General features: G+C 41.9%; 1 protein-coding gene and 1 long non-coding RNA gene across 19 annotated transcripts in view; one reads left to right on the forward strand and one right to left on the reverse strand.

Annotated features, from left to right (window-relative positions):
* MARK2 (microtubule affinity regulating kinase 2) overlaps positions 1 to 25,683 on the reverse strand; it is a 164,552-nt gene that overhangs the window by 92,924 nt on the left and 45,945 nt on the right. Inside the window, exon 1 of one of the 18 annotated variants that reach the window (XM_077287640.1) lies at positions 9,655 to 9,775. The exons of the other annotated variants lie outside the window; for them this stretch is intronic. The gene's annotated coding sequence lies outside the window, so the exon portion shown is untranslated. Of the gene's footprint in view, positions 1 to 9,654; positions 9,776 to 25,683 lie in introns of those variants that run through there. 18 annotated transcript variants of the gene reach the window in all.
* Positions 9,400 to 25,683, forward strand: part of LOC143806764 (uncharacterized) — a 28,543-nt gene continuing 12,259 nt past the window's right edge. The window contains exons 1-2 of the long non-coding RNA XR_013221556.1: positions 9,400 to 9,523; positions 9,661 to 9,725. This is a non-coding gene — a long non-coding RNA (uncharacterized LOC143806764). The remainder of the gene's footprint in view (positions 9,524 to 9,660; positions 9,726 to 25,683) is intronic.

The following is a 25,683-nucleotide window of genomic DNA, read 5'->3' on the forward strand; positions in this document are numbered from 1 at the left end:
AATGTGTTTCATCAACACCTGGTTCATTATGGCATCGTCCAGGCACCATTGCCATTTCTTCTTTACTACCCCGGTCTTCATCTCCACCGGCTGGGTGCGAGTGCAGTAGCTGAGCCAGCAGCCGTTCCTCGACCTCACACGGATAAGCAGTTGTGCCGTGCACAACTCACTCAGGTAAGAGGCTCATATCCTATCACTTACCCAACCACCCTGCGGTTTTACACAAAGACAGCTCACTTTCTTTTTTTTCCTCGACAGCACAAAATATTCCATGCTGCAGAGATAAAAAAAATGGATTTTGTTGGGAGGAAAGCTATGGCCCAGCCAGGGGTTTAATATGAATTGCAGGAGAGATATGGTATTACGTGTCAGATATTCCGATAAATTGCCATCCATATAATACAAAGATCGTTTCAGTCCATCTGAACAGGAGCCAATCATAAAAAGCTCCATGTTAGAGGGTGTACATGAAACAACCCTCTAAAGATGCTGCTAAAAACGGCGTTTCTTTGAGAAGAAGAAAGCCAGAGTCTCCTTTTTATTCAGGCTGGATTCACCGGATTGGAAGACCTGGCCTGATCACTGGGTCTCCCTACCTGAGATAACTAGATCATATAAGTTTATAAAGCAGATTGAAAATGTGTAGTATAGTACAGTAATAGCAAAGCGTATGAGATTTTACCAAATATCATCCATATGTTGTAGGAAAAAGTCCAGGAGTACTCTGCATAGAAAATAGTATATGGTAAGTCTTTTTTTTTTTTTTTTTTACTTTTTTGTTCCCCATTTTAAAATTACCTTTATGTATATTCCAGTTGTTGTTTTGGATTAAAAGTAATGATACAGAACACAAACTACTGCTGTGTAAGAGACTTTAATATACTTTTTTTTTATTTTTTGGCCAAGTAAATAATGCATCAAAATGCAAGCAAATGGCTCAGTTGCAACCAGTACAGAAGTGAGAACTCTAATGTTCAGCCTATGGCCCCACATATGCCAAACTCCATTACTGGGGGACTTTACAGTGAATGCAGTTAGCTTCCCCAAGTATAAAAATGTGGATGCCCAATATGGATTTTTTTTTGTTTGTTTGCCGTTTTTGTAATGTTGCTGAAATACAGATGCTAACAGTCTGAAACCGATATACCAAGTAAACACAATATAGGGGCCAATTTATTAGGACTGGCATTGCACACTTAATAAAGAGCTCCCTGGAGAATAATGAGCGCGATTCATTAAGGCTAGGTTCACATTGCGTTCCTGGCGTCCGTGACTACGGCATAACGCGGTGTAACGTAGTCCGTTACGGCCGCCATTGAATGCAATATCGGACGCATCTCTCCACAATGGGCGTGTGCTAGCCATGTGCCGTCATTGAGTGACGGACCCTGAGACGCAGGCTGCAGCGTTTCCGGGTCCGTCACTGCTAGCGCAGATGGAGCTAGCAGATGCTCCATCTGCGCTAGCGCGATGACCAATTGGCACTTGCTTTAACAGCAGCCCGTTAACGCATGTGTTGAACGAGCTGCTGTTAACGCAATGCGAACCTAGCCTAAGAGGGCAATGCCACTTACGGTAATTTGGTGCATCTTCTCAGTAGCATACGCCTTGCCAGAAATACTACTCCAGTTAGGAACTCACAGCAGTGATTACAGCATGGATACTGACTTGTTCATTGCCCCCCAGCACCAACCAAATGTTTAGAAGGAAGTGGCTGTAGGCAGAATAGAACGTCATTTTCTCCCTGCAGCCGCACTCCCAATTAGACAAATATGTTTTTAATGGTATTTAACTGATCATTACCACTAAGGCAGCAGAAAAATACCATTTATTTTTTTTCTGACCAGTTGTCTTTAAAGCCACCATCATAAAATTAACTATTGTTTAAAACAGATTTTGTTACATAATTTGTTTTATAGGGAACCCGTCAGGCCCCCATGCCCTCCAACCCAGCAGCATTATCTTATTTATGAGTACATTCCCTGCCTAAGCAGCCCTGTATAAAGTTTTTGTGTACAAATGAAACTTATAAAAAGCATTTATATTGCCCCGTTTGCCATGCTAATGAGGGCTTTGACTAGCCGATGGGGCATTAGTTGCCCCTGAATAGTCAACCCTCTTTCCATGTTATTCCCTGTTGGAATGAGAACATAATTTGCACAAATGACGATGTAAATCTAAAGCATGCGTGCCGCTCATTCTGGCAGCGTCACTGCGTCTCTGAAGCCGGGTGTACGCTTCTTAGCTACCGAGGCGTGCACTGCACGCAACTGCAAGCAATCTAAACTTACAGTCACGCACAATACGCGACTCTGAAGCTTTCACCCAACTTCAGAGGTACAGTGCGCATGACAAGGAGTTCAGAAGATGGCTCCTGATTATGGGCAGTGCGCACCTCTTAAGCTGGGAGTGTTCACCCAACTTCAGAGGTACAGTGTGCTTGACCGGAAGTTTAGATGATGGCTCCGGGTTATGGGCAATGTGCACCTCTGAAGCTGGGGAGCGTTCATCTAACTTCAGAGGTACAGTGTGCATGACCGGAAGTTCAGAAGATGGCTCCCGGTTATGAAGCTGGGGAGCATACACCCAACTTCATAGACGCAGCGATGCTACCAGAATGAGCGGCACGCATGCGCTATATTTGCATGAGCGTCAATGCAAATTTGTTTTTGACTATGCATGGAATATTCATACCGTAGCACTTGTCACTAACACCTACGCATTTTCTTTTGCCAGTAATCTGTGTTTTTCCTTATTATATTTATCAATTTATTATGTCTATGTTTTAGACTCAATGTATTACTATATGGTCAGCAGGTTTATTCCCTCCTACCAACCTTTTTCTATAGTGGAGTTGGCCAATATTCATACCTACTATGGGAAATGTGATCTAAGGTTACTTTCACACATCAGGTTTTCGCCGTCAGGCTCAATCCGGCTAATTTTGAAAAAAAACGGATCAGTTTTTTTCTCAGACTTGTTATAAGCGCCGGTTGGCCATACGTTTTGTCCGTTTTTCACCGGCGAAAATTTGTTTTCCGGCATCTGGAAAAAGCGTACACAGTAACTTTTTTTTGTCTGCGGCGTAAAACCGGACAGCACCGGATCCCGGCTTTTCGCTAGAATGAAAGCCTATGGGCGCCGGATCCATCAAATGACGGATTCCGGTACTGAATTTCACTTTTTTTTTTTTTTTTTTTAACTGAGCATGCTCCAATTTTTTTGGATCCAATTAGCTGGATGAGCTAGTCGGATCCGACAAAAAAAGGGATCTGTCGCATCAGTTTTTCACAATCTGCAATGGATCCGTTTTTTTTTCAACATTCGACAGCTTGTGCCTGACGGCAAAAACCTGATGTGTGAAAAGTAGCCTTAGACTAGTTCCTACATGATGTTGTATTTGTATTCTGCTGAGTGAATATATATCTTTTTGTTATGTGAATCTAATGAAAATGTGTAACATTTTATCAGTGGACTATTTACTCCATGTCTTTAATATTTAAATACTACAGTATTGCAGTTTATAGTGAAAATCATAGTCTCCTATGAAGCTCGCCCTGTGGCCACTTTGGCAATGACCTGTCCATTAGCTCAGCCTGCGGCCATACTGGCAGCTATGGAGGTGGCTTTCAGAGGGCTCCCCGCTGCCATGGTAACCCATTGGTAACCAATTAGTGCCCCCCATCCTTCCATTTAAAAGCCACCATGGAAGATTGAGACTGGCATTTATATGGTTAATAGCAGAGGATAAAGGCTCTGCTCTGGCTATTGCTGTTAGACAGATACCGGCTATGTAGCATAGCAGATATCTACTGAAAAAGCTCCTGAGCCCCATTCACACACTTTCACCCTAGTACTGACATACATGTACTAATTTTGTGCTAAGGGGTTAAAAAAAAAAAAATAGTAGTCTTGGAAATTGCTGGCCACTTGGCCTTCTTTTAGACGTAAATCTCCTGTCTTTTCAGGAAAAGTTTTCAGTAGGCTCCTTATCAGCAATAGGTTTCTAATGACTGGTAACACCTCACAGCTAATAACACAGGATCCACCAATCACAATAGGCCATGTCACACGTGACCTCTTCCCCCTCCCTTCAGAATGACCTCTGCACACGCTCATTAGATGCTTCAATGCAAAAGACAGGGACAGTGTCAGACCATTGTGGCTAATATTCATGTGCTGTTTCCTGAAGTTTGTTGAGTCAGTCTAAAAAAATGCCTCAGTGGCCAGAATGAAAATTGCTAAACTTCTATTTTATTTTTAATGCAGATTGTGGGAATTTTTTTGTTTACAGAAACCTGATTGAAACAGATCATTATCTAGTTATAGCTTTCTTTTAAGACTTATTGAGTTTGTCAGCTTCAGATTTCTGCAACATAATTCCTTCCAAATCCACATCCAAGTTTTTGGCATGAAATAAATATCAGCCATCTAAACGTATGCCCTAAGGTGAATCTGTCACTTGATTTTCTTGCGGTATTAAAAGGACGGGGTAAGTACATTGCCATTAAGGTTGGTATTTTGCAAAGCCATGTGTTTGAATTTTATTATTATTATTTTTTTTATTATTACAAAGCAATATTCGAGCAATCCCAGTGCTTTCCCTTATTTTTCTGCATTGGATTTCCTCCATTGGATGCGGTCACTCTTCTCTCGTTCACATGGCCCCTCTGTATGTATGAGCCATAATACAAAGCTTGCAGACTCAGGACTGAGAAGGGCAAGGGTAGCATTGTTGTGTTTGTTTGTTTGTTTTTGCTGGTCTCACAAAAAGTAAAATTTAATGGTTGCAATGTTTTATGTAAGATTTTGTCTGCAAACAGTAGTAATAATAAGCGGCTCTAAAATCAGGGCAACATAGTTAAGTTCAGACAGATCTGTTTCTATTCTCCAGGATGAAGCGGAGACTTTGTTTTATTGTTTTTACGTGCTTCCATTTCCTTTTTATTTAGCAAGTTCAGCCTGTCATTCTGGCTCTCTGGCGTAGTCTTAAATATACTACCCACTCAAATCCTGTTGCTTTTCTGGGATTCCCTATATGTACGGTAAGTGGTTTGTCTTTAACCTGCCTGGTTGTCTAAATGCCCTCGTTAACACTGTTTTCGATTCACCATATCATCATTGTTGAAACTCGCCTTGTGCAATACCAGAATTTCAGCAAGTTTTTAAAGTCATGTATCCTCGGAAAATCACTTATTATTTAAATCGTCTTTGTTAGGCTATGTTCACATGCACTGCAGGAATTCTGTTTTTCTGTTCTACCATAAGAACAGGGGGGAAAAAAAAACCTGAATTCATGACGGGTAACACATCTGTCACACAACCCTATGGACCCTATTGACTTATTCTAGATGACTGACCGCTGAGAGCTACAATAGGATAACATTACTTATTCTGCGGAGATCACTTTTCAGAAGTCATCCCATTATCACAGGCACCGTTCAGCTTGTTTCACACATCAGTAAAATATGAACTGTGCCAGGATCAGAAGACCCAGCCCGGCCACAAAAAAATAAAAAATCCCCCCCCAAAAAAAAATCTGTATGAATATACCTTCACAGCACATAAAATTTTTAAAATTGCATTTTATACAAATCTAGCAAAAATAATATAAAATAAAACAGAAACGATCACCCCTAGAAACAATATTGCCAGCAGGATAAATATTTCTGCCTATTGGAGACCGTACAAGGAGATACAGGCTGAATGGCTACAATACAGGTGTGAGTCCTCACAGATGAGGTTCCATAGTGTAACGTCATCGTATAAAGGGAGCTACACTTCATGAAAATGCTGCTTTGCGTGGCAAGTGAGCAGCAAATCGGATCTAAAATAAAAAAAAAAACTTTTAAAGCAAAAAAAAAAAGCACAAAGAAAAAGTAACCTGGAGTAAGTGTAGTTTTAATTGTTTCTCTTTTCTATAAATCAATAGTACACATGAAAATAAAATACTTTGTAATAGATCTGATCAGAGTAATCCACTTGTTCTACACCTGGACCATTCCTTCTTAAAAGTCCTCCTAACAGGGTCGGACTGGCCCGTAGGAGAGCAGGTGAATTCCCCCGGTGGGGATCTGGGCCACCAACCGCACTGTATGAACAGTAAGTACTTGGCATAATTCACTTGATTCCCGCTGTACAGAAAAAAAGCAGCATATGATCATTCATTAACCAAACTACCCAGTTTATTGTCATATAGAGATATAGGTGAATGTGAGATCGAGGGTAGTGTAATATATGAATGCAGGTGAAAAGTGGGCCCCCAAAGTCAGTGTTACTGGTGGGCCCTTGCCACCCCAGTCCGACACTGCCTCCTAATATTTTGGAAAGGAGAAAATCCATCTCAACGATGCAGTGAAAAATCCATAACTTTATTTCACTTCAAAAATAGCGTGTAAGGATAAAACATCAGCACATTAAAAACCAAGATCAACGCGTTTCTGGTGACAAAGCACCCTTAATCATGATTAAGGGTGCTTTGTCACCAGAAACGCGTTGATCTTGGTTTTTAATGTGCTGATGTTTTATCCTTACACGCTATTTTTGAAGTGAAATAAAGTTATGGATTTTTCACTGCATCGTTGAGCTGGATTTTCTCCTTTCCTGTTTGCCTGCGCCCTGACACAGCGGTTCCGTGCTCCGAGCCTTCGGGAATGTCGATATGGTGAGCTGGACTTTGTTTCTTCTTCTCCTAATATATTGCAATCATCATATTATACCAGCACGGTGTGCTTGCACTTGCTCAATTTGCCTTTTTACCCACCTAATTCTTTTTTTCTCTGCTCTCTGTAGAAACAGGAAGTCTCTTGTCCCTACATTTATCATTCCCCTCTCCAACTCCTGATCCAGCTGCTCCCTCCTCCCCTTGCCATTGACTTTTGCAGTGACTCGTGATGGTCTGGCAGCACTTTGGACACAGCGCTGGAGTCTATTGAACGCAGGTGAATCCGCATGTGTTCACTGAACCGTGCGGATTCACCGCGTCCAAATACATTGTATGGGTGAATTTTTTGTTGCGGAGACTTGAATCTCCAGAAGAGAAATTGACATGCTACAGTATGGAGTGCATGTCCGTCTCAGCGGGTGATCCGCGGGAGTCTATGGACGCATAGTGGGCAGAAGTACGCAGCGTCAAACCCGCAGTGTATACTGATCGTATACACCTGATACCCTAAGGCTACTTTCACACATCAGGTTTTTGCCGTCAGGCACAATCCGGCGAATTTTGAAAAAAACGGATCCGGCAAAAGTTGCCACCGGATCCGTTTTTTTTCCTCATAGACTTGTATTAGTGCCGGATGGCCTCAAGTTTCATCCATTTTTGCCGGATCCATCGAAAATTTGTTTTCCGGCGGCCGGAGAAAACGTACATATGAACGTTTCTGTCCGGAGAAAAAACAGCCAGCGATGGATCCGGTGAAAAACGTATTAAACATGAGGTGAAATTATGGAATCCGTTTTTTTTTTTTTTCTTTTACACAAATGATGCATTTTTTTCTCTCCTCCCCGGAACAGGAAATCAAAACTCTATCCCGGTGTTAAAAACAAAACAAAACAAAAAACGGATCCAGCAAAAGAAAAAAAAAAAAAAAACGGATCCGTCGCATCAGTTTTTCACAATTTGTGCAGGATCTGTTTTTAAAAAAAAAAAAAAAAAAAAAAATTGCCGGACGGCAAAAAAGTGATGTGTGAAATTAGCCTAATAAACAGGGGAAAAAAAAGGTCCAGAATCCAGCATTCAGTTTAATGGATTTATTAACCGCGTGAAGATAGTGAACAAATTTGCGCCGGATTCTTGAACTTTTTATGTATGAAGGGTTGGGACTATCCGTGCACCAAGTTATAATTCAGGAGTGCCGTCCTTATTAAACAGGGAACAGAGACTTCCTGTTTTACATACAGCTTGGAAGGATTCAGCTAGTCGGTTTTTACTCATGTGATGTCATAGATCTAATGGAAAAGAGAAGAATCATCTGTGTAGAAGGACAAAATGAGCAACTGCAAGTACACAGTGCTATAGAATTTAATGACTGCAATATAGTAAGAGGACAAAAATTGTTGATGTGAAGAGGGCTTCTTTAAGTGAACAGACTTTCCTATAAAAAGTTCTATGGAGAATTGTAACAGAGGTGGCAGGAGACTGTCGTGTCTGCCTATATCTCCTCCGATTTCCCTCCTCCATAGAATTTTACAAGTACCAACTATCATCTATCTCAGTAATGGCAAAATGTAATGACATTTTATGAGTAAATGTGAAAAATAAATCCAGGAGAAGAAAAAAAAAAAGTATGTAGATTTCTCTGATCAGATATATTACGTAGCTTATTTTCATGTGTATTATTTATTTAGGAAAATAAAAATTAAAACAATGACTGTTACTCTAAGAAATGGTTTTGACTAAAAAAATTTAAATTCCAGCTGTTGTGTCTACAGCTCTGATAAAGACTTAGGTCTTGCTATAGTTACACACTACAATCCTTTGAATCTGCAGCAACGTTTCCTTTCCTTCTGCCCTTCTCGTCAGTCACAGGCATGGGTCATACCATTCCCAAGGAGCCAAAAGATTAGGAGAGTTGGAAGCTTTCCCACTGCACATGCCAAATGTGTTCACAAAACCAACCGGGATGTATGGGTTCATTTAGACATCACATTTTCTTGTATGCGTGCCATCAGAGGTTTTCACAGATAGTACTTTTATAGGATATGCTATGGGGCTGTCAAATTTCCTATTTTATTTTTTTCGAACGTACAAGAAACACTCTCGGGACCAAACTCATAGGTCGCTTGTATGGGGAAAATACAACGTCTGGATGAGCCCTAACAGAGATGGTAAATATCATAAATGAAAAGATGCCCTGATACTATAAAAGATGAAATGCAGAGTGAATTGTGAATAGTAGCCATGCCTATTTTTTCTGGGTACTTCCCATATTTGCTTTCTTGGTTTGACATACGTTTTATTACCCGGGCAAGCAAACAACGGTCATAAGGATTTCACGTTTACACCAGTATAACTTGATGACAAGACTTCCTGAGCTGACATCATTCTTATTTCTACAGGAGGGGAGCAGAACACTGTAGGTCAGTTCTAATACCGCCATAACAAGCCAGTCCAAGTCTGCAATAAATGAACTTTATCCATGCACCCAATACTGAACATTGCAGCAGTAAAGTACCGACCCCTAGATGTCCAGCTGTAATCTTTGCACTTGAGTCACCTGGTCTCATGTGTTTGAGAGGTCTCTATTTCCGGGTTCGCCACAGGTTTTATCAGCATTTATAACAAGGCTTGCTTTATCTATTGTAATGATATATTCCACATATTGTAAGTGTAAACACATAAAAGGAGCATCAGAGACACATTCGTTTTTTTTTTCTTCTGTTGTTGGTTAAGTAGGAGGAAACCACATAGAAAGAAAACATTCTTCAATTTATCTAGGTTCTGCGACATCTGTAGTCCTGTGTTCTCATGGATGCGAGTCTCTATGCCACCATTGTGAATGAAACTTTACATCTATACTCGGTAAATGCAGGACAAACTCAAGCATATAATTAAGATCTAAATATAATCTTGCTATGTCACAAAAGAGATTTGTCACTCAATACTTTCATATTGCAAATAATGATAATAACAATGCAATTATTCCGCCCTACCTGAAGGAGAGAAGGCACAACGGCTAGACTGAGGCGAGTTTGCGGAAGTATTCTCAGTGTACACAAAACAGGTAAGAGGGCAGAGCCGGGTGTTACTGTATGTTTGATCAGTAATCTTCCACCCCTCCCCTCGGCACAGCTTAGTAACACAAACAAAACGTTTAGATTACTGCTCCGGCCGGAGAGGATGAAAGTGACCGGGCAGTGCAAGGGTGCAGCATGAGGGCGGCCTGTGCGGTGTCTACCAGCTTACACAATGCGCACAACTCCAGAACTGAACTCGTCGCTATTAGTGTCTCAACATGTAAAGCCTTGTAGGCAACTACTTTAAATATTTTCCCATCTCCAACAGGGTTAACAATGTTCATCAGCAAATTTCTCTGCACAAATGCAGTCGCTTCATCCTGTGGTCACACAAGTTTTTTGCAGCAATCTCTGGAAAAATGTCACAACGAATAAGAGGAGCCTCGTGGTCTCGCAATTGAAGAGAAGTCAATTGTCAAATCTAGTCAATTGTCCAAATAGAATTAAAGAGGTTGTTCTAAAAAGCAACATTTATTATACACTGAATAAGTGAGAATTGTGCGATCACCGAGGGTCTGACCATTGCGTCCCACCCCAAACACGAGAACTAGGGTATCAATATCCTTGTGGGAATAGTGTGCTAGTGAGCGTATGATATCACTGCTCTATGCACTGTCTATAGGAGTGGTGGTCTACATGCTCACTATCACTACGCTCACACAGAGGATTTTAAAGGGGTTTGTCCAGGACTTTACCATTGATAACCTCAGGATAGATCATCAATGTTGGATTAAGAACCCTAGAATCTTAGAGTTGGAAGGGACCTCCGGGGTCATCGTGTGCAACCCCCCTGCTCAATGCAGGATTCACTAAACCATCTCAGACAGATGTGTGTCCAGCCTCTGCTTGAAGACTTCCATTGAAGGAGAACTCATCACTAGTGATGAGCGAGTGTTCTCGTTGCTCGGGTGGTCTCCAAGTATTTATGACTGCTCGGAGATTTAGTTTTCATCGCAGCAGCTGAATGATTTACAGCTACTAGCCTGCTTGATTACATGTGGGGATTCCCTAGCAATCAGGCAACCCCCACATGTACTCAGCATGGCTAGTAGCTGTAAATCATTCAGCTGCCGCGATGAAAACAATCTCCGAGCAGTCATAAATACTCGGGGACCACCCAAGCGTGCTTGAGAAAACCGGAGCAAGGAGTACACTCGCTCATCACTACTCATCACCTCTCCTGGCAGCCTGTTCCACTCATTGATTACCCTCACTGTTAACCCCTTAATGACAGCCAATACGTATTTTAACTGACCTGAGATATAAGAGAATAGCCTCCCCATACAGGTGACAATCCAGCAGCTGTTGACTGTACACTATAGCTGACAACTTGCTGCATCAGCCACAATCAGTGTTTGCACCGTCCATATCTGTTTAACCCCTTAGATGCTGCTGTCAATAGTGACTTCATCATTATAAATGGTTATCAGAGTGTGAGGGTCCCCTCTTTATCCAAACTGGTGCCCTCAGATCATTATTTTGTGGTCCTGATGTTTGCGATGGCAATTCACGACCAAATAGCGGCCTTACTGTCTGACGGCTGTAGTAATCTGTTCAGAAGTTAGAGGCATTTAGGTGGTAAAAATACACATTTTCATTTCTGTCATACCACTTTGCATTAATTCCTGTAAAGCACCTGAAGGGTTAATAACCTATCTCACATCAGTTTTCAATATGCCAGGGGGTGCTGTTTTTAAAATGGTATCACGTTTGGGGGATTCCCAATATATGAGACCCCTAAAGTCACTTCAAACATGGATAAGTCCCTAAAAAAATAAATTTTGTAAATTTCCTTGAAAAAACGAAAAATTGCTGCTACATTTTTAAACCTCCTAAAATGCTAACAATATAAAATAACATTTTAAAAATGGTGCTGATGTAAAGACAACATGTGGGAAATGTTATTTATTAATGGTTTGCCATGGTATGACTATCTGGATTAAAGGGATAATCATTCAAATTTAGAAAATTGCTAATTTTTTAACATTTTTCTCAAATTTTTGTTATTTTTTATAAATAAGCACAAAACATATTGATCTAAATTTACCATTATCATAAAGTATAATGTGTCACGAAAAAACAATCTCAAAATCACTGGGATTTGTTGAAGCGTTGCAGAGTTATTACCACATAAAGTGACACTGGTCAGATTTTAAAAATTTGGCTCCGTCACTAAGGGGTTAAGTTTTTTCTAATATCTAATCGGTATCTTCTCCCTTTCAGGCCAGTCTCACACGTCCAGATAATTCTGGTACCGGAGTTATCAGTGTCCGTGTGCTCACATAGCACATCAGTGTGGCACACGTGCGGCAGCCGTGTGTAGCCCGTGTGCCGACTGAGTACCACACGGACCGTGCAGGAGACAGTGCTACAGTAAGCGCTGTCCCCTGCTTTGGGTGCTGAAGCTGGAATTCATTCCTTCTTCCCAGCAGCGTTCGCTGGAGAGAAGCAGGGCTGTGGAGTCGGAGTCAGAGTCGTGCAGTCGGAGTTCGTTTTGGTTGAAGTCGGAAGAAATGTACCGACTCCGACTCCAGCTTTAAAAAAAATGTATTAATATTTCATAATTGAACTTTCATATGAATTTTATAAATGTTACTCAAATATATATGTTCTATCAAACTATGAACAACAGTGATAAGCAGTTCTGCTGGAGATAGAGACATTTCTTACTTCTTGTGTGTCACTGTTCTCCACTGCCCTTATCTAATCTTATACTTGGTTAACCTCATAGTGCCCCAACCCCCCTACTTACAATGTATGAAACTGAAAGTGAAAATGTGTTGCAAATTCTTAGTAGTAAAGCTCCTCCTCTAGACTAGATGTTTACTAGGTGTGCATCTTCCAAGCATCTCACAGCTGCTACTCAGAAGAGGAAAGACTGTAAGAAGTATTATCCTTTCAACAAACTTTGCATCAGTTAACTGTGAGTACATGAGGAATAACATTATTACTGACCACTATATCAGTTGTACGACCTGGCAATAATTTTGTACAATTGTTTTTAGGAAAAACAATTGTCATTTGGATTGTGAATGCAGAATTAAAAACCTGAGAATGTCAAAGAAGCGTCACATTAAATCAGCTGTATTTGAACATTTCACCATCACTCAAGATAGAAAACATTATGTCTGTCAGTGTATGACAAATGATCCAGACAAAAACAAATGCTGTGAAGCCAAGATCAGTGCATATTCAGGCAAAGATAAAAATGCTCCTACCAGAGCTTCTAATCTAAAGACATTTACAGCGCTTTCATCCAGAAGTACTGAAAGCAGTGGATGAGAAAGACTGCATCCAAACCAATGAACCAGTGCCCAGCTCTTCCAGCCAAACAAAGGAGCAGAGAACTTTGCAGCCATCAGTTGCAAGATATTTTGTCAGTGACAAAGTTACTGTGACAATGACAGTAGATAAATTTAAAAAACAGATCATAGAGCTTGTTGTAAAGGATAGTGTGCCTATTTCATTATTTTCACGACCAGCTTTTATGTGTCTGAATGGGGAAATGGTCCGCAAGCTTGGTGTTCTCTGGAGAGAGAGAGTATTAGAAAATTAGTAATCGAAGAAGCTTTTAAACAAAAGGAAGAACTTAAAAAAACTCTCAAGGGACGCTTTCTGTTTCTTAAAATGGATGCCTGCACACGTCACAGAGTGAACTATTTTGCCATCAATGTCTGATTTGTTTGTGACAAAAATGAAATAGTTACCAAGACATTGGCAGTAAAAGACACCAAAGCTCATCACACCAGTGAGTTTCTCCAGGTCTTGGTGGAAAAGGTTCTGCAAGACTATGAACTTAAAAAAGAGCAAGTTCTGTCGTAACTGACAATGCTTCAAATATAAGTACTATTAAGCTAATGAATGAGAGTAATGATGGTGACCAGCAACTAGAAGAACATTCTGGGTCCACAGACACAGAAATGTTTGAAATAGAGGAACACAGTATTGTAACTGAGGAGCAAACTGAAGTTGCTTCAGATGAACAGCAACATGATAGTTTAGATGATCTTGTTGAAACTGTGTCAATACGTTCTTTCATTCATCACATGCGCTGTGTTGTGCATACGCTAAAGCTGGCTATAAGAGACAGTCTGCAAGAAGAACATGCTGCTGCACTGATTGGCAAGGTGAGAAAATTGGCTACTGTTGCCAGAACCCCTAAAGTTGACTCAATTTTGAAGAGACGTGCTGGAAAAGGGGCAATTATTGATCAAGCCACACGATGGGGCAGTACTTACTTAATGATTCAGCGCTTGGTTGAACTGAAAACCTTTCTTGTAGACATGGCTAACCCTCAACTGACGCTAAATGAAAGTCAGTGGAATCAGGTGACTGAGCTGGAAAAATTGCTAGAGCACCCATTTACAGTGACTAAAAAATTACAAGCAGAGGACTTAACTCCAGGTATTTTCTTAAAGGAGTGGAAGAACCTGATGTTTCGCCTGTCCCAAAGAGGAGGGTTAATTGCAAGTGGCATTGCTACATCAATGAAACGGAGAGAGGAGCTACTATTACAAAATAACATTCTTTTGGCAGCTGTTTATGTAGACCCAATGCATCGGATTCTTCTAGATGATCAACAGCTAACTAAAGGAAAAGAAGCTCGGTTTGAAATAGCAGTAAGGATGAAAGGGTTGTAGAACAGTCAGGAGGGACAAGAAGAATTTGGTCGTCCTGCCACATCTTCACCCTCATCAACTGATGAAGAATTTAATTTCGAAAAATATTTGGATCACAAGGACCGTGCAAAGCGTTCCCGCATAGAAGAAGAGTCATCCCCATCACAGAACACAGCCAGTACATTTCAGCAGAATTTTTCATGTGCACTAGAAGAAATTGAGAAATTTGACCGTTCATCAAAAATAACAGTGCAACAAGCGATTCCTCTGTATCCTGACATTGTCAGAGATGTTGCCCGAGTGGTTACTGCTTTGCCACCAACCCAAGTTAGTGTAGAGAGGTTGTTCTCTGCTCTCAAAATAATTAGATCAGATTTGAGGGCATCCATGAAGGAGGATCTGACAGAGGCAATACTTTTTCTGAGGACAAATTTATAGATTTCTTCTTATTAACTGCATAACACTGTTTATTGCATATTTACTTACAAGAGTTTAGAAAAGTTTATAAAAGTTATTTGCTATATTCTAATTGTATTCTAATAAATATAGTTTTTGCTCTAAGTGGTCTGATTACTTATATGATGGTGAGAAACTGAATAAGCACGATGTTAATATTTTACAACAGTAAATTTATTGTTACGAATTGGCCATTTATGAAGGAGTCGGAACCTGATAAAATCCAGGAGTCGGAGTCGCAACTGTGGCTTACCGACTCCACAGCCCTGGAGAGAAGGAATGAAAATCATTGTTTTTTTGTTTTTTTTGTGGTTAAAATAAAGTTCCCGGTAACCTCCCCCCTCCCACCCCCTGTGCGCCCTCCCGCTGGCATTAAAATACTCGCCCAGCTCCCTCGATGCTTCCTCTCAGTGTCGCAGCTTGTCCTGTATGAGCGGTCATGTGGTGCCGCAAATTACAGTGATGAATATGCAGCCCCACCCCTATGGGAGGTGGAGCCGCATATTCATCCCTGTAATGAGCGGCACCACGTGACCGCTCATACAGGACAAGCTGCGACACAGAGGAAGCATCGAGGGAGCTGGGCGAGTATTTTAATGCCAGCGGGCGGGCGCACAGGGGGTGGGAGGCGGCAGATGACAAGGATCTTTATTTTAAACACAAAAATAATTAAAAAAAAATTGATTTTTCATTCCTTCTCTCCAGCAAACACTGCTGGGGAGAAGAAATGAATGGCGGCTTCAGCACCACACGCTGGGGTGACAGCGCTTACTGTAGCGCTGTCTCCTGACAAACACGGACGGCACACAAACAGCATCCGTGTGCGGTACGTGTTTACACGGACCCATTGATTTTAATGGGTCCATGTGATCCGTGCGCTCCCATGAACACAGACATGTCGTGTTTTTCACACGGACACACGGTCCGTGAAAACATGCTGACATGTGCAGAGACATTGTCTACGTGAGTCAGTGTCTCCGGTACGTGAGAAAACGGTCACCACACGTACCGGAGGCACTGACGTGTGAAACAGGCCTCAGTTTCATTCCATTGCTATTGAGTGGTGGGGAGGATAGGACACCCGGCGGTCCCGCACATCAGCTGTTCCTGGTATAGGCTGGAATTGCATATCACAGCTAAGTTGACTGCATAGTGGCCGTGGCTAGGTACTGCGCATCCACCCCTTATCCAAATCAATAGGGTGCAGATGTGCAATAGCCGGACATGCCCACCATTCAATTGACAGAGCTGTTCTGTGCAACTCTAACTGAGCAGGTCCGGTCGGCGCGGACACCAGGTATAGCTGATAACCGTAGGTGCCAGGTGTCACACCCTCACCGATCAGATCCCAAGAACAGGTCATCAATGCTAAAGTCTAGAACAACCCCTTTAAGCCCCCTACTGTTCTTGGGATCAGCAGAAGTTGACCCCGGTAATCACACATTTATCATCTATTAAAACTGAGGATTAAAATAGTTTGGGAGAAATCCTCTTTAAGATGACAGTTTCAAGTCCATGTCTCTGTACTCTTTCTTCAATACCAGGAGTTAAACAAGCAGTTTCATTGCTGAATTGTTTGCATTATAAAGCTGCCCATAGGGTCGGATTAGATTAGGATAAAGGATCCCCAAGAATAAAAATTAAAGGTGCTACTCAATCATATAAATGGTAACGTAACTGTGTTAGAAATGCAGAATGATTATTCAACCAGCCCCTTGTCAGCACATGACTGGTCACATGCAAATACGAAGAGGGGAAAAAAAAATTGCTTTTCTTGTTTTAACTAAGATTGATGAGCAGCGCTGAAATCAGAGCAGCTGTCATAATGATAGAAATGCCAGCGTCAATTATTTGCATTTCTAACACATTTAACATTTATTTTATCAGTCTGCATAACCCTCGTGCACTGTAACATTCAGCTTTGATCCCAGGTGTGGATTATATATTACGCCTTTTTACTGACCTGGTATATAAAAGAGCATAGCCTCCCCATACAGGTGACAATCCAGCAGCTGTTGGCTGTACACTATAGCTGACAACTTGCTCTATCAGCCATGATCAGTGTTTGCACCATCCATATCTGTTTAACCCCTTAGATGCTGCTGTCAATAGTGACCACATCATTACAAATGGTTAACAGAGTGTGGGGGCTTCCTCTTTATCCAAATTGGTGCCCTCAGATCATGATTGTTCAGTCCTGATGCTTGCCATGGCAATTCATGACCAAATAGTGGCCTTAGAGTCTGACAGCTGTAGTAATCTGTTCAGAAGTTAGAGACATTTAGGAGGTAAAAATACACATTTTCATTTCTGTCATGCCACTCTGCATTAATTCCTGTAAAGCACCTGAAGAGTTAATAAACTACCTGACAGCAGTTTTCAATATGTCTAGGGGTGCTGTTTTTAAAATATTATTACATCTGGGGGTTTCACAATATATGAGACCCCTAAAGTCACTTCAAACATGGATAAGTCCCTAAAAAAATTAATTCTGTAAATTTCCTTGAAAAAATGAAAAATTGCTGCTACATTTTTAACCCCTTAATCCCATATGACGTACTATCACGTCAAGGTGACCTGGGACTTAATTCCCAGTGACGAGATAGTACGTCATACTGTTTAATGCGCCGCGTGTAACCTGTGCCTTCTTTTTCTTTTTTTTTTTCCCCATCTCCGTGCGCTCACCCAGCAGCCGCGTCTAACCCGTGCCTTCCTTTTCTTTTTCCATCTCCGTGCGCTCACCAGCCGCCGCGTCTAACCCGTTCCTTCCTTTTTTTCTCCCCCCATCTCCGTGCGCTCACCCAGCCGCCGCATCTAATCCGTGCCTTCCTATTCTTTTTTCCCAACCCCGTGCGCTCACCCAGCCGCCGCGTCTAACCCGTGCCTGTCTTCCTTTTTTTTTTTCCCCATCACCGTGCGCTCACCCAGCCGCCGCGTCTAACCCATGCCTTCCTTTTTTTATTCCCCCATCTCCGTGCGCTCACTCAGCCGCCGCATGTAACCTGTGCCTTCTTTTTTTTTTCCATCTCCGTGCGCTCACCCAGCCGCCGCGTCTAACCCGTGCCTTCCTTTTCTTTTTTCCCATCTCCGTGCGCTCACCCAGCCGCCGCGTCTAACCCGTGCCTTCCTTTTTTTTTTTTTCACATCTCCTTGCGCTCACCCAGCAGCCGCTGAACTTTGATAAGTGACGCGGTTCACTTATGAGAGCTCTCGTGCATGCCGGGGTTTTTTTTCACATCCTCGTTCGCACACCCAGTTGCGGCCGAACTTTGGTAAGTGACGCGGTTCACTTATCAGAACTAGGGCCTGCTGTTTTAGACTTTTCTTTCACAGGTATTTTTTTTTCCTATTTGCTTTTTTTTCCCTTTAGCTTTTTCTTTTCAGAGTAGTTTGCACCAAGCACTATCCCCCCCACACTTACACATAGTTACCAATAAAGTACACCCAAGCACCACACTTACAAAAAAATGTCCTGCTCGTCCCAACAGCGCTATTCAGCGGAGGAGGCATATTCTTTCCTTGCCTCCGACACTGATAGCGAGGGAGAGGATCCCACTTTTCTTTATTTTTCAGATTCTTCCTCATCTTCCTCCTCCGGCCCTGCGGAACCGCCACGCAGATGCCGCAGGACAGAAGATGAGGCAAGGCCTATCATTGATGAAGATGATGAAGCGCCCACCATTGCTGAAGACGAACCAGCGCACCCCACTGCGGACCCCATATGGACCTCGCCATCCGAAAATTACGAGCCACTGATTCCTGATTTTGTGGCAGAATCAGGAATCAAGTTTGACACCACCGGCCTCACAGAACTAGACTTTTTCAAAGTCTTTTTCTCTGAGGCTTTCGTTAACCTCATGGTGGAGCAAACTAACTTGTATGCTCGGCAATTTTTGGACCAAAACTCTGGTTCATCATATTCTAACTGGTCTCCTGTAGACGCAGTTGAAATGATGCAGTTTTGGGGCCTGGTCCTCCACATGGGGATCCTGAAGAAGCCTGAACTTAGGCAATATTGGAGTGTTGATATTTTATATAACACTCCAGTGTTCCGAATGGTCATGACCCGGACGCGTTTTGAGGCCATACATAAGTTCCGGCATTACAACGATCATGCACAGTGTCCCGCACGAGATGACCCCAACTTTGACCGTCTGTTCAATGTTCAGCCGGTCATCGAACACTTCAACAAAAAGTTTGCTGAAGGGGCGGCTCAAATTCCATCAATACCTGCCCAGCAAAAGGGCCAGGTACGAAATCAAACTCTACAAGCTGTGTGAGAGTACCTCAGGGTACACCCACAGCTTTAGAGTTTACGAAAGGAAGAACACCAGGATTGAACCGCCTTAGTGTCCTTCTATCCTGCGAGTGAGTGGGAAAATTGTGTGGGATTTGGTGCACCCACTGCTGGATAAAGGTTATCACCTCTATACCGATAACTTTTTACACCAGCATCCCACTCTACAAATATCTCTCTGCGCGAGGTACCGCAGCCTGCGGTACTGTCCGCAAAAATCAGAGAGGCCTCCCGAAGACGCTACTTGGGCAGACTTTCAGAAAAGGTGAGAGCAAAGCCCAATGTAGCGACCACCTGCTGGTGGTCAAGTACAAGGACAAAAGGGATGTCCTTCTATTGACCACCATACACAGTGATGGCAGCGCCCTCAGCACTGTAAGGGGTACCTCTACAGAGGTCAGAAAACCAACCTGTGTACTGGGGTACAACAAAAACATGGGGGCGTTGATCTCTCTGATCAACTCCTCCAACCGTACAGTGCTTTGAGAAAGGCAAGGGTGTGGTACAAAAAGCTGTCCGTGCACATTGTACAAATGGCAATGCTCAATGCTTTCCTGCTGTCACGATGTGCACACAACACCGATACGTCGTACCTTCAATTCCAGGAGGTAGTGGTTAAGGCCCTGATGTTTGGCACGAGGGAAGGAGCGGGCCCCAGTACTTCTGGAACTGAAGGTACACGTATCGTACCAGGTCAGCATTTTCCAGGGGTGGTCCCGCCAACTGGAAGAAAAGGTAAGCCGCAAAAAAGGTGCAGAGTGTGCTACAAAAGAGGAATACGCAAGGACACCATCTATCAATGCGACACCTGCCCCGAAAAACCTGGTCTGTGTATGAAGGATTGCTGTAAATTGTACCACACCTCCATGCACTACTAATTTACAGGAAACAGATTCATTCCAAAGGAGGCACATCTACGTAAGTTCTTTGGGGGCCTACTTTCCAAAATGTTGTCACTTGTGGGGTTTTTTCCTGTTTAGGCACATCAGGGGCTCTGCAAACGGAACATGACGCCCGCAGACGATTCCATCAAAGTCTGCATTCCAAAACTTCAGTACTTCCCTTTCGAGCCCCAACGTGTGCCCAAACAGTTTTTTCCCCACATATGTGGTACCAGCGTACTCAGGACAAATTGGACAACAACTTTTGCGGTCCAATTTCTCCTTTTACCCTTGGGAAATTAAAAAATTGGGGACTAAAAGATCATTTTTGTGGGCAAAAATAGGATTTTTTATTTTCACACCCGGGCATTAAAAACTTTAGTGAAACACTTGGGGGTTCAAAGTTCTCACCACACATCGAAACAAGTTCCTTAGGAGGTCTAGTTTCCAAAATGGGGTCACTTGTGGGGGGTTTCCACTGTTTAGGCACATCAGTGGCTCGTCAAACGGAACATGATGGCCGCAGAACATTCCATCAAAGCCTGCATTCCAAAACGTCACTACTTCCCTTCCCGAGCCCTGACGTGTGCCCAAACAGTAGTTTTTTCCCACATATGGGGTATCGGCGTACTCAGGACAAATTGGACTACAACTTTTGTGGTCCAATTTCTTCTGTTATCCTTGTGAAAATAAAAAATTGGGGACTAAACAATCATGTTTGCGGAAAAAATATGATTTTTTATTTTCACGCCCGGGCGTTATAAACTTCTGTGAAGCCCCTGGGGGTTCAAAGTGCTCATCACACATCTAGATAAGTTCCTTAGGGGGTCCAGTTTCCAAAATGGGGTCACTTGTGGGGGTTTTCCACTGTTTAGGCACATCAGGGGCTCGTCAAACGCAACATGGCATCCGATCGCAATTCCAGACAATTTTAGGTTGAAAAAAATCAAACGGCGCTCCTTCCCTTCCGAGCCCTGCCATGCGCCCAAACAGTGGTTCCCCCCCCACATATGGGGTATCAGCGTACTCAGGACAAATTGGACGACAACTTTTGCAGTCCAATTTCTCCTGTTACCTTTGGGAAAATAAAAAAAATTGTTGCTAAAAGATCGTTTTCATGACTAAAAACTAAAAAGTTAAATTTTCATTTTTTCCTTCAACATTACTTTAGCTCTCATGAAGCACCTGAAGGGTTAATAAACTTCTTGAATGTGGTTTTGATCAGCTTGAGGGGTGCAGTTTTTAGAATGGTGTCACTTTTGGGTATTTTTTGCTATATAGACTCCTAAATGTGACTTCAAATGTGAGGTGGTCCCTAACAAAAATGGTTTTGTAAATTTTGTTGTAAAAATGAGAAATTGCTGGTCAACTTTTAACCCTTATAACTCCCTAATAAAAAATTTTGTTTCCAAAATTGTTCTGATGTAAAGTAGACTTGTGGGAAATGTTACTTATTAAGTATTTTGGGTGAGATATCTCTGTGATTTAAGGGAATAAAAATTCAAAGTTGGAAAATTGTGAAATTGTCAAAATTTTCGCCAAACTTCCATTTTTTTCACAAATAAACGCAGGTAATATCAAATAAATTTTACCACTATCATGAAGTAGAATATGTCACGAGAAAATGTCAGAATCGCCAAGATCCGTTGAAGCGTTCCAGAGTTATAACCTCATAAAGGGACAGTGGTCAGAATTGTAAAAATTGGCCTGGTCATTAACGTGCAAACCACCCTTGGGGCTTAAGGGGTTAAACCTCCTAAAATGCTAACAAAATAAAAGAACATTTTACAAATTGATGCTGTTGTAAAGCAGACATGTGGGAAATGTTATTTATTTATGTTTTTGTGTGTTGTGACTATCGTGATTAAAGGGATAATCATTCAAAGTTTGAAAATTGCTAATTTTTTTACATTTTTCTCAAATTTCTGATATTTTTTATAAATAAACAAAACATATCGACCTACATTTACCTTTAACATAAAGTATAATGTGTCACGAAAAAACATTCTCAAAATCACTGGGATATGTTGTAGCGTTCCAGAGTTATTACCACATAAATTAACACTGTTCAGATTTAAAAATTTGGCTCTGTCACTAAGGGGTTAAATCAATAGTCACCTTCAACCCCTTAACGACCGCCGATACGCATTTTAACAACGGCAGTTAAGGGGCTTTATTCCTCAGCAACGCTTTTTAACGGTGCTGAGAAATAAGGGTATAGCGTCCCCCAGCCTCGAAAAATCTCCGGGGTAGCTGAGACCCTGGAGAACATGATCAGGGCCAGTTTTTATGGTCCCCCGTCACGTGATCACTGTTATTCATCGAATAATGGCGATCACAAAAAAAACAACCCGTTTGATTTAAAATTAATTTCTCTCTCCTCTGGTATGATCTAACATATTATAGAGGAGAGAAATGGGGTCCCCCGAGCACCCCCGGTACCTCCGCCATCCCTCTTCCTGTTTGTGTATATATTTGTGTTTCTTCAGAAACTTTGTTATGACATGCCTGAGAAAGGGACCTAAGCCAACTACAAAAATATCTTGTTTTTCACAGGGAGAGCATTATTTTTTCAACTGGCTAACAGGGTGCCAAACCCCTTTTTTTCTTCCTGGAAAAAAAATGGCGAGTGCACGCGCAGTGCGCCTGCCAAGATCTGCTGGCCGGTGCTGACAACAATAAGGAATTTTTCCTATTGGTTCCTTTTGATCACTGTGATAGACCCTATCAAAGTGATCAAAATAAATAGTGAATCAAATCACATTTTGTCATCCATAGATAAAAATTATAAAAGAAAAAAAAATATTTTTTTCCATTCTTTGCAGTTAGGGTTGGAGTTAGAATTGTTTTTTTTTTTTTTCAAAAAAAAAAAAATTATGCCTAAGTGACGGCTAGTGTTGAGTTTGTATCGGGTGCTCGGGTATGCACAGAGTATCGCAGATCCCCACGTTTTTTTTGGGGCATCTAACAGCCACGAAATATACGAGGCAGGGACTCAACCAGGTCAATAGAGCACCCGCGATATTCGATGCATAACCGAGCTCCTGATATAAATTGGAGTAGTGAGCGCATGCGCTCAACACTAATGACGACGTATTCAATATGATAACCTAATGTTATCAAATTCTGTGTCGTACGGATCGGGTCAAAATGCTCACTATACCCCTAGATAAAATCCTTGAGGGGCGTGGTTTCCAAAATGGGGTCACTTCTGGGGGTTTCCATCATTTAGGCACATCAGGGGCTCTCCAAACGAGACATGGTGTCCACTCTCGATTCCAGCCAATTGTGCGTTCAATTTGGAAATTATACTGCTTTGGGAATTTATCTACAGATGCAGTGACGTTTTTGACTCCATGGGTGTTTTCCAAAAACAATCAGCAGTGGACGTTGCTGAGTGAAAATTGCAAACTGCCATTGTAGTGCCCAGTACATGGTAGTCACCAGTACGTGGCAGTCACCAGCTCATGCATCTGGAGCAAGCAACCATAAATTCGGCCGGCTCTTATTGCTACAGAAATGCTAAACATGTGGATGCTAAATGTGGATTAGACACACTGGTGAGCAGAACGGAGAGGGGCATTTGGATTGGGGAGCACATAATTTGCTTAATTTCTTTTGGGGAGCGAGGAGCCATAGTGCTTTTCCAGAGCTTTTTTGCTACCAGTAATGTGGAATCCCCCTATATTTCCGTTAACAGATGATTGACCCAAATGGGGACTTGCTTTTTTTTGTGGATTGAGTTAAAGCTTTTATTGGTAACATTTTATATAACATTTGGGATCACATTTATACTCCTCTCTATGCTGAACACTTATATCAGGGTCTCCATGAAAATCTCGGAGTGACGAGATTGAGATGAAGCCCCCCGAGGGATCCATTCACTATAATGGGGCAGCAGAGTTACTCTGTATTTTTTAAGCCGTTCCTCGTGCGGTATAAGTGATTAGGCGACTTTATTCTTCGGGTCGGTGAGATTACAATGATACAGTGCCTTGCAAAAGTATTCGGCTCCCTGGAACTGTTCAACCTTTTCCCACATATAATGCTTCAAACAAAGATACCAAATGTAAATTTTTGGTGAAGAATCAACAAGTGGAACACAATTGTGAAGTTCAACCAAATTTATTGGTTATTTTACATTTTTGTTGGAAGATCAAAAACTGAAAAGTGGGGCGTGCAATATTATTCGGCCCCTTTAACTTAATACTTTGTTGAGCCACCTTTTGCTGCGATTACAGCTGCAAGTCGCTTGGGGTATGTCTCTATCAGTTTTGTACATCGAGAGACTGAAATTCTTGCCCATTCTTCCTTGGCAAACAGCTCGAGCTCGGTGAGGTTTGATGGAGATCGTTTGTGAACAGCAGTTTTCAGCTCTTTCCATAGATTCTCGTTTCGATTGAGGCCTGGACTTTGACTTGGCCATTCTAACACCTGGATATGTTTATTTGTGAACCATTCCATTGTAAATTTTGCTTTATGTTTGGGATCATTGTCTTGTTGGAAGACAAATCTCCGTCCCAGTCTCAGGTCTTTTGCAGACTCCAACAGGTTTTCTTCAAGAATGGTCCTGTATTTGGCTCCATCCATCTTCCCATCAATTTTTAACCATCTTCCCTGTCCCTGCTGAAGAAAAGCAGGCCCAAACCATGATGCTGCCACCACCATGTTTGACAGTGGAGATGGTGTGTTCAGGGTGACGAGCTGTGTTGCCTTTACGCCAAACTTATCTTTTGGCATTGTTGCCAAAAAGTTCGATTTTGGTTTCATCTGACCAGAGCACCTTCTTCCACATGTTTGGTGTGTCTCCCAGATGGCTTGCTGCAAACTTTAAATGACACTTTTTATGGATATCTTTGAGAAATGGCTTTCTTCTTGCCACTCTTCCATAAAGGCCAGATTTGTGCAGTGTATGACTGTTGTCCTGTGAACAGACTGTTCCATCTCAGCTGTAGATCTCTGCAGTTCATTCAGAGTGATCATGGGCATCTTGGCTGCATCTCTGATCAGTCTTCTCCTTGTTTGAGATGAAAGTTTAGAGGGACGGCCAGGTCTTGGTAGATTTGCAGTGGCATGATACTCCTTCCATTTCAATATGATCGCTTGCACAGTGCTCCTTGGGATGTTTAAAGTTTTGGAAATCATTTTGTATCCAAATCCGGCTTTAAACTTCTCCACAACAGTATCACGGTCTTGCCTGTTGTGTTCCTTGGTCTTCATGATGCTCTCTGTGCTTCAAACAGAACCCTGAGACTATCACAGATCAGGTGCATTTATACGGAGACTTGATTACACACAGGTGGATTATATTTATCATCATTAGGCATTTAGGACAACATTGGATCATTCAGAGATCCACAATGAACTTCTGCAGTGACTTTGCTGCACTGAAAGTAAAGGGGCCAAATAATATTGCACGCCCCACTTTTCAGTTTTTGAATTTCCACAAAAATTTAAAATGACCAATAAATTTTGTTCAACTTCACAATTGTGTTCCACTTGTTGTTGATTCTTCACCAAAATTTACATTTGGTATCTTTATGTTTGAAGCAGGATATGTGGGAAAAGGTTGAAAAGTTCCAGGGAGCCGAATACTTTCGCAAGGCACTGTACCAGAGTTATATAGGGTTTTTCTGTTTGGCTGCTGTCACACACTAAAAGATGCCTTTTATTGCAAACACTAGTTTTTGCA

The sequence above is a fragment of the Ranitomeya variabilis genome, chromosome 2 (assembly GCF_051348905.1).
Source record: "Ranitomeya variabilis isolate aRanVar5 chromosome 2, aRanVar5.hap1, whole genome shotgun sequence".
NCBI lineage: Eukaryota > Metazoa > Chordata > Amphibia > Anura > Dendrobatidae > Ranitomeya > Ranitomeya variabilis.